The following is a 13,497-nucleotide window of genomic DNA, read 5'->3' as shown; positions in this document are numbered from 1 at the left end:
GAATCACAGAAATGGGCGTGTCTTCATGAGGGTCACACAAAAAACTCCTTGCGCAGTACAAACACTTCATTTTAAGATGACTTTTTTAATGTTTATTAAAAGTGCTTGTTGTAGGGGATGCATAGGTTGTGCTTGATCATTAGTTGATCACATGACTATAATATGTATCTAAGGTGCACATATGCTAAGAACTCAGTAAACCTTTGGCTTCTCTGATATGTCCTTAGGTAAAACATGGTCTATATGTTATTGTTCTGTGTTTTAAACTTGACTTTATTTTATTTTGGTTTTCATGTAAGACTAGAGAAAAGAGGGTAGTGTATATATTACATGGGGTTATTTCTACTGCTCTATAACAAATGACTGAAATGACAGATTTAGAGAATCATCCAAAAAAGAGAAAGAGAGAGAAAGCAGAAAAGAGGTCCAGCCCTGCGGACTAGCCCAGATTGAGCTGTCTGGTTTGGGCAGGAGATGCCTGCACTCTGCCTTCTGGCAGTCGATGGGAATGAGACACAGCCAGAACAAAAACTGATTCAGACAGGCAGGAGGAGATGAACAAGCCTGAGGCAAAGGCACAAATAAACAGCCCTAACAGAGAGTTGTTATTGGGTCAGATCTCAAAGCTTTGGGTGTTTGTGTATTTCTAAAAATCTGAGTCGAATACCAAAACCAGGACTCCCAGGACCTCAATTCATGTTATCAACCAAATAGTATTAATAGTTTTATACCTGTCATATTGAGGGAACGACTGCTGTAATCATAACCACTGGTTATTCCACGACTCTAATTTACTAAAGACTGTATTCAGAGGCAGTGACTTGACTCCAAAAGTTAAACTAATATTTATACAAATAAAATTACTCATATTTAGTGTTGGGTTATGCAGCTTCTTAAATCAATCTAGATTTTGCAAATTACCTGCATTTTGTTCACTCCTCAGTGTTTGTCAGGAAACAGGGTATTTATTATGTGGTTTAAAAGCTTCTACAGCCCCTGCTTCAAAAACAAATCTTGCCTTTAAGCCAAGAACAACCAGGGATTGAAAATTCAGACTGAAATGGGTCATAATGTTTTTTTTTCTTAGCTCTCAAATGTGATATGATGTAACATAAAAATATAATATGATGTCATATCTTTATTATACAGTATAGTCAAAGAAAAAAAAAGTTTCCCTGGTGGTTCCTTGGGTAATTTAGGGTTCTTAGCTTCCTTAATGGGTTCTACTGAACACACTCTTTATAACCTTCAATGGTTGCTATCTGCTTGTTAAGTCTGACGTCAATAGTTATTTCCAGGGCCAAATGCCCCTTCAGTGTTGACAGCATACAGACTTTGTCACTAGATTTGGTGATTTTTTTTAGACTCCTTTAGCAACCTTAATTAAAAAAAAAGCCAAAGCCAAACAACAAAACTACTGAGATTTTCAGCACATATTAATGACTGTTTTGAACTCAATACAGCTCTCCAGTTCACATCACAGCCTCTATTATACAAGTATAGAAAGCAGGTTCACTTGACTCACAGTGTAATACCTGATTTGCGCTTGACACTAATCACTGATAACCATGGTACTGCCCATAACCAATCACCGATAACCATGTTTCCACCCATGACCAATCACTGATAACCACAGTCCCACCAATGAGAAATCACTGAGAACCATGGTCCCACCCATGACCAATCATTGATAACCATGGTCCTGCCCATGACCATTCACTGATAACCATGGTTTTGCCCATGCTCTGATATCCATGGTCCTGCCCATGACCAGTTCACTGATTGGTCATGGGTGGAACCATGGTCATCAGAGATTGCTCATTGGCAGGACCATAGTTATCAGTGATTGCTCATTGGTGGGACTATGGTTACCAGTGATTGGTCATGGGTGGAACCATGGTTATCACTGATATCCATGGTCCCAGCCATGACCAAATCACTGATAACCATGGTCCAGCCCAGGAGCATTCAGGGATAACCATGGTCTTGCCAATGAGCAATTACTGATAACCATGGTCCTGCCAATGAGCAATCGCTGATAACCATGGTCCCACCCATGATCAATCACTGATAACCATGGTTTTGCCCATGATCAATCACTGATAACCATGGTCCTGCCCATAACCAATCACTGATCACCATAGTCCAGCCCACAACCATTCACTGATAACCACGGTCCCGTCCATGATCAATTACTGATAACTATGGTCCCATCCATGACCAATCACTGATAGCCATGGTCCCGCCCAAGATCAATCACAGATAACCATGGTCCTGCCCATGACCAATCACTGATAACCATGGTCCAGCCCATGACCATTCACTGATAACCATGGTCCTGCCAATGAACAATCACTGATAACCATGGTCCCACCCATGATCAATCACTGATAACTATGGTCCCATCCATGACAAATCACCATGGTCCTGCCCAAGATCAATCACTGATAACCATGGTCCTGCCAATGAGCAATCACTGATAACCATGGTCCCATCCATGACCAATCACTGATAACCATGGTCCCGTCCATGACCAATCACTGATAACCACGGTCCCGTCCATGACCAATCACTGATAACCACGGTCCCGTCCATGACCAATCCTTGATAACCATGGTCCCATCCATGACCAATCACTGATAACCATGGTCCCACCCATGATCAATCACTGATAACCATGGTCCTGCCAATGAGCAATCACTGATAACCATGGTCCCATCCATGACCAATCACTGATAACCATGGTCCCGTCCATGACCAATCCTTGATAACCATGGTCCCATCCATGACCAATCACTGATAACCATGGTCCTGGCAATGAGCAATCACTGATAACCATGGTCCCATCCATTACCAATCACTGATAACCATGGTTTTGCCCATGATCAGTGATTGATAACCATGGACCTGCCAATGAACAATCACTGATAACCATGGTCCTGCCAATGAACAATCACTGATAACCATGGGCCTGCCAATGAGCAATCACTGATAACCATGGTCCCGCCCATGACCAATCCCTGATAACCATGGTCCCATCCATGACCAATCAGTGATAACCATCGTCCCATGACCAATCACTGATAACCATGGTCCCACCCATGACCAATCACTGATAATCACAGATCCCACCCATGACCAATCATTGATAACCATGGTCCCACCCATGACCAATCACTGATCACGATCACCACTGTTTGTCCCACCAGCTCTCCTCTTTGTTCTTCTTTGTAAACTCTGTTTTGGGACATGTTACATTTTATGAGCACTAAAAGCAAGTAAACATTTTCCTTCATGGCAGTTGCATAGGTTTTTGGACTCAGATGTATTCATACAGTGGTGCTTGAAAGTTTGTGAACCCTTTAGAATTTTCTATATTTCTGCATAAATATGACCAAAAATATCATCAGATTTTCACACAAGTCCTAAAAGTAGATAAAGAGAACCCAGTTAAACAAATGAAACTAAAATATTATACTTGGTCATTTATTTATTGAGGAAAATGATCCAATATTACATATCTGTGAGTGGCAAAAGTATGTGAACCTTTGCTTTCAGTATCTGGTGTGACCCCCTTGTGCAGCAATAACTGCAACCAAATGTTTCTGGTAACTGTTGATCAGTCCTGCACACCGGCTTGGAGGAATTTTAGCCCATTCGTCCGTACAGAACAGCTTCAACTCTGGGATGTTGGTGGGTTTCCTCACATGAACTGCTCGCTTCAGGTCCTTCCACGACATTTCCATTGGATTAAGCTCAGGACATTGACTTGGCCATTCCAAACATTAACTTTATTCTTCTTTAACCATTCTTTGGTAGAACAACTTGTGTGCTTAGGGTCGTTGTCTTGCTGCATGACCCACCTTCTCTTGAGATTCAGTTCATGGACAGATGTCCTGATATTTTCCTTTTGAATTCACTGGTATAATTCAGAATTCATTGTTCCATCAATGATGGCAAGCCGTCTTGGCCCAGATGCAGCAAAACAGGCCCAAACCATGATACTACCACCACCGTGTTTCACAGATGGGATAAGGTTCTTATGCACAAATGCAGTGTTTTCCTTTCTCCAAACATAACGCTTCTTATTTAAACCAAAAAGTTCTATTTTGGTCTCATCCGTCCACAAAACATTTTTCCAATAGCCTTCTGGCTTGTTCACGTGATCTGTAGCAAACTGAAGACGAGCAGCAATGTTCTTTTTGGAGAGCAGTGGCTTTCTCCTTGCAACCCTGCCATGCACACCATTGTTGTTCAGTGTTCTCCTGATGGTGGACTCATGAACATTAACATTAGCCAATGTGAGAGAGGCCTTCAGCTGCTTCGAAGTTACCCTGGGGTCCTTTGCGACCTCGCCATCTATTACATGCCTTGCTCTTGGAGTGATCTTTGTTGGTCGACCACTCCTGGGGAGGGTAACAATGGTCTTGAATTTCCTCCATTTGTACACAATCTGTCTGACTGTGGATTGGTGGAGTCCAAACTCTTTAGAGATGGTTTTGTAACCTTTTCCAGCCTGATGAGCATCAACAACGCTTTTTCTGAGGTCCTCAGAAATCTCCTTTGTTCGTGCCATGATACACTTCCACAAACGTGTTGTGAAGATCAGACTTTGATAGATTCCTGTTCTTTAAATAAAACAGGGTGCCCACTCACACCTGATTGTCATCCCATTGTTTGAAAACACCTGACTCTAATTTCACCTTCAAATTAACTGCTAATCCTAGAGGTTCACATACTTTTGCCACTCACAGATATGTAATATTGGATCATTTTCCTCAATAAATAAATGACCAAGTATAATATTTTTGTCTCATTTGTTTAACTGGGTTCTCTTTATCTACTTTTAGGACTTGTGTGAAAATCTGATGTTGTTTTAGGTCATATTTATGCAGAAATATAGAAAATTCTAAAAGGTTCACAAACTTTCAAGCACCACTGTACACTGTGGCATGTTGAGAATCCAAGGTTTGCCCAGAATTACAGTCATTATGTCACAACTTATCGAGCAGATATACTCCATGAATGGTTCTTAGCTTCCTAAAGTTGTTCTACTTGAACCCTCCATCTGTCATTTTATGCATGAGGAAAAAAGTTTCCTCAATGGTTCCTTGTGTAACTTAGGTTTCTTATCTTCCTAAAGGCGTGTACTTAAAACTTTCTCTAGAACCTTCCATGGTTACTATAGTGTACATGTAACACAGTGATAAAAAGCCACTTAGATAAATAAGTAGTAAAATAGACATTTCATGTAGTTCATAATAACTCATTTGGACTAAACATTATCTTTATAAGAGGAATAAATAAGGGAATAAGTTTAGTTTATATCTTAAGAATCCTGTTTTGAGAATGAAGATGGGAATCCTGGGAATTGTAGTACTGTGTACTAGGGTTACAAGTCAAACGTAATGCGTGATTAAGTATGTAACATGTTTGAATTTCTAATGTAACCATTTCATTAGAGAAGTGAAATGTATGCTGTAAAGTTAATTATTTTGACGTTTGAGTGTAAAGTGTATTTTTATTTTACTACGTTTGTGTACACTGGAATATTACCAGGGTGAAAGGTCAAAAACCGAGAGGGAGAGGGAGACGAACCGAAGGGTGGAAGGTGCCTCCGTCTTTGCGTTAGAAGTATAACGTGGCTAACGTTTTATTTGAATGCAGAGACTGTGTTAGTTCTAAAGTTTATTTGGACTGAACGTGCAACTGAACTATACAGCAGAGACTGTGGAAACTTTACATTTGAGAGAGTTAACGTGAGTGAACTCGCTGAAGCCTTTGAAGCTAGATACTCATGCTAAGCGCCTTGAACAAGACTTCTACTGCTGCTTGCGGGAGAACTGCGTTGATTTTTCAAATTGCTGGGAGATTCCAGACTTCATACCCACAGGGTATTATCGACTGTTATCTCTACAGAGACTGCAAACATCGTTGGTGAGGTGAACTACCCACTACGTGAGCAATTTGGACTAAGGTACAGTTTAATTCCTTTTGGCTCATACGTGAGTGAAGCAGCCATTTTGTTTGGGCTACGCCGAACCCGAGCATCGCTCCAGGCCTGCTACGTTTAGTCGGATACTGAGTTAAGTTGCGGGCTGGGACTGGTGTGTGTGCCCACAGGTTTATTTTTGCATTCGAATTACTGTAAGGTTGTGTGCTATTGGTTAAATTTGAATGGCTTTCATGTAGCTTATGGGGGCTTATTAGTGATAATTGCAAAGGTGAATTTTGAGTTAATCTGTAAACTAAATTTAGATTATTTCATTTTAATTTGAAAGGTATTCACGGAATACATTTTTTTTGTGTGTTTTGTATTTACAACGTTGAAAATTCATACTTTTTGGTTAATTTAGAAACATTTAACATTTTCATAAGTAAACATATTTTTATTTAATATTTAAGACGTGGTCTGATTGTTATTAAGGTATTAAAAAAGGGTTTGTAAATAAGCTTTCATTACATATAGTATAAAAGAGTAAAGAGATAAAAGAATAAGAGTTTATTAGAAATATAGTACACACATTAGAGGGGAAGACAAACTATTAGTCAAGTTGTTTGGGTTACTAAAAGAGCCCAGGAGCGCCCCATTAGTACCAGGTAAAGGCCAAGGGGTGCTACATACACTCAAAGAAAAAGTCTCCTCAGTGGTTCTTTCGGTAATTTGGGGCTCTTAGGGGTCTACTTTAAACTGTTTCTAGAAGGGTGGCATGGTAGTGTAGTGGTTAGCACTGTTGCCTCAAAGCAAGAAGGTTCTGGGTTTGAGTCCAGCAGCTGACGGGGTCCTTTCTGTGTGGAGTTTGCATGTTCTCCCCGTGTCTGTATGGGTTTCCTCCACAGTCCAAAGACATGTGGTTAGATGGCCTTAAACTGAAGTGCCCTTGAACAAGGCACCTCACCCCAAACTGCTCCCGTGGTGATGTAGCATCGCTGCCCACTGCTGTGGGTATGTGTGTGTGCATGCATGTGCTCACTGCCTCAGATGGGTTAAATGTAGAGGAGGAATTTCACTGTGCTTGAGTGTGCATGTGACAAATAAAGGCTTCTTCCTTTAGTCCCTTCAACAGCTACTATATCATCGAAGAAGAGTTCTTAAACCTCTTTAAGAGGAAGCTAACTGAATTTCAAAAGGGGTTCTTTGCTTCCTGAAGGCACAGCTAAAGGGATTCTTAGCTTCCTAAATTGGTTCTACTTGAAATTCTCCCTAGACCCATCTCATCTCATCTCATTATCTCTAGCCGCTTTATCCTTCTACAGGGTCGCAGGCAAGCTGGAGCCTATCCCAGCTGACTATGGGCGAAAGGCGGGGTACACCCTGGACAAGTCGCCAGGTCATCACAGGGCTGACACATAGACACAGACAACCATTCACACTCACATTCACACCTACAGTCAATTTAGAGTCACCAGTTAACCTAACCTGCATGTCTTTGGACTGTGGGGGAAACCGGAGCACCCAGAGGAAACCCACGCGGACTCTCCCTAGACCCTTCCATGGATATTAAATACTCTAAGAAAAGTTCTTAGCTTGCTAAAGAGGTAGCTAAACAGGTTCTACTTTAAACTCTTTCTAGATTGTTCAATGGTCACTAAATCCTCTAAGAAGAAAATGGTTTCTTATGGGTTTCTTGGAGGTTCGTTCTTACCTTCCTAAAGGGGTTCTACTTGAAACTTTTTCTATTACCTTTAAGGTTTATTATGTACTATAAAAAAAATACAACTGTTATAATAAATTTAATAGTTTCTTGGCTCATTTTGGGTTCTTGGCTTCCTAAAGAGATTTTTTTTTCGTGGAATATTTTTGTTCTTTCAAAATTGTTTTAGCTCTCTACATACGGTAGAACCTTTAGAACTATGCGTTGAGCAATTGGTGGTTTGCATCAGTTGTAGATGTGAACGTTGGTTGAGGGAGTGGTGTTTTTTTTTTGTTTCCTCATGAATAGGAATCGGATTAGATCAGGTTACAAAGGGAAAGGTTTTGGTGAAAGGGTGATAACTGATCATCTTCGTACTCATTGTTTAATCTGGCAACGTTGTGGTGTTTGCAAAGCTTACTTCATACCATACCTTTAGGTTTGTTTTTTTTTTCTTTTTTCCCCCTCATTCAGTTCATTACCACACTGGGAATTTTATCTGTACACAAAATCGAAACTCACAAAAACACATGCAAAATCCATTCATTATCTGTAGCCGCTTATCCTGTTCTACAGGGTTGCAGGCAAGCTGGAGCCTATCCCAGCTGACTACGGGCGAAAGGCGGGGTACACCCTGGACAAGTCGCCAGATCATCACAGGGCTGACACATAGAGATAAACAACCATTCACACTCACATTCACACCTACGGTCAATTTAGAGTCACCAGTTAACCTAACCTGCATGTCTTTGGACTGTGGGGGAAGCCGGAGCACCCGGAGGAAACCCAAGCAGACACGGGGAGAACATGCAAACTCCGCACAGAAAGGCCCTTGCTGGCCACTGGGCTTGAACCCAGGACCTTCTTGCTGTGAGGCGACAGTGCTAACCACTACACCACCGTGCCACCAAGAGTGGATATGAACAAATTTATTCATGAATCATTCATCTGAGACTTTACACAATATTTTTTTGTTGTTCATGAAAATTTGTTTGTAAAACAAATTTCATTTCATCATCTCTAGCCGCTTTATCCTGTTCTACAGGGTCACAGGCAAGCTGGAGCCTATCCCAGCTGACTACGGGCGAAAGGCGGGGTACACCCTGGACAAGTCGCCAGGTCATCACAGGGCTGACACATAGACACAGACAACCATTCACACTCACATTCACACCTACGCTCAATTTAGAGTCACCAGTTAACCTAACCTGCATGTCTTTGGACTGTGGGGGAAACCGGAGCACCCGGAGGAAACCCACACGGACACAGGGAGAACATGCAAACTCCACACCGAAAGGCCCTCGCCGGTCACGGGGTTCGAACCCAGGACCTTCTTGCTGTGAGGCAACAGCACTAACCACTACACCACCGTGCCGCCCCAAACAAATTTCATATCTTACAAAATTGTTAAATAGTTCTTCATAGAGCTTTTATGGAGTTACTCCACACTCTTCTCACACAGGTTCTTTACCTCGTTAATTAATAGTTCTTAACTTTTTTATTTTAGTTCATGTGAACCCTTTACATTCTGTCTCTCATTGTTGAACATTACTGATACATTATTCGGGCTATGACTCATCATTAAATGTTGTAGCTTTCCCTCAGTGTCCATGTCGTGACAAAAAAAGGAAAAAGTACAATGTCGAAACAAAACACTAAGAACGTACACTAACACTAAGTGTCCTTTTTTCATCATTGAGAAAAACGATAAAACAATTCTGCTTTAAAATGCAGATAATCCTATTTTTTCCATCCATGCAGTATTTTTTTCCTGCTGATAAGAAAGCCGTTTAATAGTCTGAGTATTTGTGGGACAGAAATAATTTTTAAAGCGTCTGTTAGGTCTCCGTTTTTGTCGGCTGCATTGTGTGATAAGCCATGAGGTTTGTCCTCCCCACCACCACACACACACCATTAGTGAAATGAATCACTGTCTTGGGACGTACGATAGCGTGCTGATGCCGTAGCTGCTTGCCTGAAGCAGTTTGGATTGCCACTGCTAAAATGCTCTTTACACAGGGCTGTAAATGATGTCTAATTAGCTGCATTGTTCTGCGCTGGTGTCGGGTCCTTGGGGACGCTGTTAAGTGTGTATGTGTGTGCTTATCTCAATGGGAGGGACAAGGCTTTATGGGAGCTCTTGATATCGTAAGCATTTGGTTGGAAGTGTTTGCTTGTGTTTTGCCATATGTAAGGCAACAGAGATGTGAATTTATATTACTGTTCACTGTGCACAAGGTCCAACTCATTTCCATATACACTCAGAAAATAAAGTACATTATTGGACCTTTGGGGTACATTGGCTTGTCACTGGATCAGTACCATCTAAGGTACCTAGTTGTATGCTTTATATACTGATTGGGAACATATATGTACCTTTTTGACCCCAAAATGCTACACATAGTTACCTTGAAGTCCAACAATGAGCCCGGGGGGGGGGGGCATTAGTGTAGATTGTACCTCGGGGGACAGAAATGGACTCCTACTGCACCCCTATTTCTGACAGTGTACGATAAAGACTAACAGAGGTAGTGTTAGACGATAGTGTACACCCATGATTAAAATAAGTATTGAAAAAGTAATACCAGTGACAGAAAGATTACAACCCCGATTCCAAAAAAGTTGGGACAAAGTACAAATTGTAAATAAAAACGGAATGCAATTATGTGGAAGTTTCAAAATTCCATATTTTATTCAGAATAGAACATAGATGACATATCATATGTTTAAACTGAGAAAATGCATCATTTAAAGAGAAAAATTAGGTGATTTTAAATTTCATGACAACAACACATCTCAAAAAAGTTGGGACAAGGCCATGTTTCCCACTGTGAGACATCCCCTTTTCTCTTTACAACAGTCTGCAAACGTCTGGGGACTGAGGAGACAAGTTGCTCAAGTTTAGGGATAGGAATGTTAAGCCATTCTTGTCTAATGTAGGATTCTAGTTGCTCAACTGTCTTAGGTCTTTTTTGTCGTATCTTCCGTTTTATGATGCGCCAAATGTTTTCTATGGGTGAAAGATCTGGACTGCAGGCTGGCCAGTTCAGTACCCGGACCCTTCTTCTACGCAGCCATGATGCTGTAATTGATGCAGTATGTGGTTTGGCATTGTCATGTTGGAAAATGCAAGGTCTTCCCTGAAAGAGACGTTGTCTGGATGGGAGCATATGTTGCTCTAGAACCTGGATATACCTTTCAGCATTGATGGCGTCTTTCCAGATGTGTAAGCTGCCCATGCCACACGCACTAATGCAACCCCATACCATCAGAGATGCAGGCTTCTGAACTGAGCGCTGATAACAACTTGGGTCGTCTTTCTCCTCTTTAGTCCGAATGACACGGCGTCCCTGATTTCCATAAAGAACTTCACATTTTGATTCGTCTGACCACAGAACAGTTTTCCACTTTGCCACAGTCCATTTTAAATGAGCCTTGGCCCAGAGAAGACGTCTGCGCTTCTGGATCATGTTTAGATACGGCTTCTTCTTTGAACTATAGAGTTTTAGCTGGCAACGGCGGATGGCACGGTGAATTATGTTCACAGATAATGTTCTCTGGAAATATTCCTGAGCCCATTTTATGATTTCCAATACAGAAGCATGCCTGTATGTGATGCAGTGCCGTCTAAGGGCCCGAAGATCACGGGCACCCAGTATGGTTTTCCGGCCTTGACCCTTACGCACAGAGATTCTTCCAGATTCTCTGAATCTTTTGATGATATTATGCACTGTAGATGATGATATGTTCAAACTCTTTGCAATTTTACACTGTCGAACTCCTTTCTGATATTGCTCCACTATTTGTCGGTGCAGAATTAGGGGGATTGGTGATCCTCTTCCCATCTTTACTTCTGAGAGCCGCTGCCACTCCAAGATGCTCTTTTTATACCCAGTCATGTTAATGACCTATTGCCAATTGATCTAATGAGTTGCAATTTGGTCCTCCAGCTGTTCCTTTTTTGTACCTTTAACTTTTCCAGCCTCTTATTGCCCCTGTCCCAACTTTTTTGAGATGTGTTGCAGTCATGAAATTTCAAATGAGCCAATATTTGGCATGAAATTTCAAAATGTCTCACTTTCGACATTTCATATGTTGTCTATGTTCTATTGTGAATACAATATCAGTTTTTGAGATTTGTAAATTATTGCATTCCATTTTTATTTACAGTTTGTACTTTGTCCCAACTTTTTTGGAATCGGGGTTGTACAACAATATAAGCATAACAACGTGTGTAAAATAGAATAAAGTTGCAATAATTTAAATACCGTAATATTAAAGTAATTTTAATGTAATGGTTTAAAAGTATAGCAAAGAATAGCAGCTAGTTAAAGGCCAAGGAAAAAATAAATATTTATACAGTATATGGTTTGCTGTTTATCTATCAATCTTTATTCTATCCACATTCACTGGATATGAGCAATCGCACACTCTGATTGGCTACTCTACTACTAGGATATCAGCTCATATACCATGATTAGAGAAAAACAAAATGGTGGATCGTGTTGCTGAACCAACCAAAGATGAAATAAAAACTCTATTCGAAAACAAAACTCCAAAAAATACAAAAAAAGAAACAAAATATGGAGTGAAAATATTTGATGGTAAGAATGTATCTTTTTTTTCCCAAGAATAATTATTATGGCATTTTTCACAAATTGCTCCTGTCAATTCACCGGTTTGTTTAGATTCTAAGCATAAATGATTTTGTCAGACGTTTTGTATAAAGTTTTTATTTATCAAATTTTCTAAAAATAAAAATGCTCTGCTTCTCAAAATATAGTGACTGTGGATAGAATAAAACAGTTATTCCACTCAATCTTGTCGTACATGGATTATAGACAACTCAGCGCTACGCGCCTCATCGGCTATCAGCTCATGTAAGACTCGATTGAGTGGAATAACTGTGAAATCAATCAATCTATCTATCTATCTGTTTCAGTAATACATGGGGCCTGACAAATTTTCATGGTAATGTTCCAGATCTGTGGTGCAAAATAGCAAGAGAAATTTTCCATACTCATTTTCCTTTATGGAAAGTTCCCAGTGGAATTCACAGTCAGTGGGAGTACGTGGCTCCTACATTAAGATACCGTGGTGTATTCATGGAAAATCATCCATCCATCCATTATGCGTAACCGCTTATCCTGTGCAGGGTCGCAGGCAAGCTGGAGCCTATCCCAGCTGACTATGGGCAAGAGGCAGGGTACACCCTGGACAAGTTGCCAGATCCTCACAGGGCTGACAAACAACCATTCACACTCACGTTCACACCTACGGTCAATTTAGAGTCACCACTTAACCTAACCTGCATGTCTTTGGACTGTGGGGGAAACCGGAGCACCCGGAAGAAACCCACACAGACACAGGGAGAACATGCAAACTCCACATAGGCCCTCGTCGGCCACTGGGCTCGAACCCAGGACCTTCTTGCTATGAGGTGACAATGCTAACCACTACACCACCAGAAATTCATTTTAAAAAATATTATGGTATTCTCTCTTCCCCTGTCATGGAAGACGCCTAAATCCCAGACTGTCTCTAGGATTCATACAAAATGCACACAGAATCACCTTAATGTTCTCGTAAAACCCGACAGAAGAAGCCACAGAAGCCAGTGAAATTCCTATAAATATCATGTACAATTGTCTGTAGGATTCATGCAAATAAGTCCAAGTGAGACTTATAAAATTGCATCCAATTATTTATACATTAGTTTATCATTGGTAAGCCCTTTATCCTGGTCTTGTAGTGGATCTGGAGTCAATATCAGAAACATTGGTGAGAAAAGACAGGAATACACCCTGAATCACAGAGCATCATACACGCTCTCATTCACATCAAGAACCAATTTATTATAGCC

General features: G+C 40.8%; 1 protein-coding gene across 1 annotated transcript in view; it reads left to right on the top strand.

Moving 5' to 3' along the window:
• myo3a (myosin IIIA) overlaps positions 1-13,497 on the top strand; it is a 336,500-nt gene that overhangs the window by 160,069 nt on the left and 162,934 nt on the right. The window lies entirely within an intron of this gene.

The sequence above is a fragment of the Neoarius graeffei genome, chromosome 5, assembly GCF_027579695.1.
Source record: "Neoarius graeffei isolate fNeoGra1 chromosome 5, fNeoGra1.pri, whole genome shotgun sequence".
Classification (NCBI taxonomy): Eukaryota; Metazoa; Chordata; class Actinopteri; order Siluriformes; family Ariidae; genus Neoarius; species Neoarius graeffei.
The sequence above is the reverse complement of the archived record's forward strand: the minus strand, read 5'-3'. Positions and strand labels throughout refer to the sequence as shown.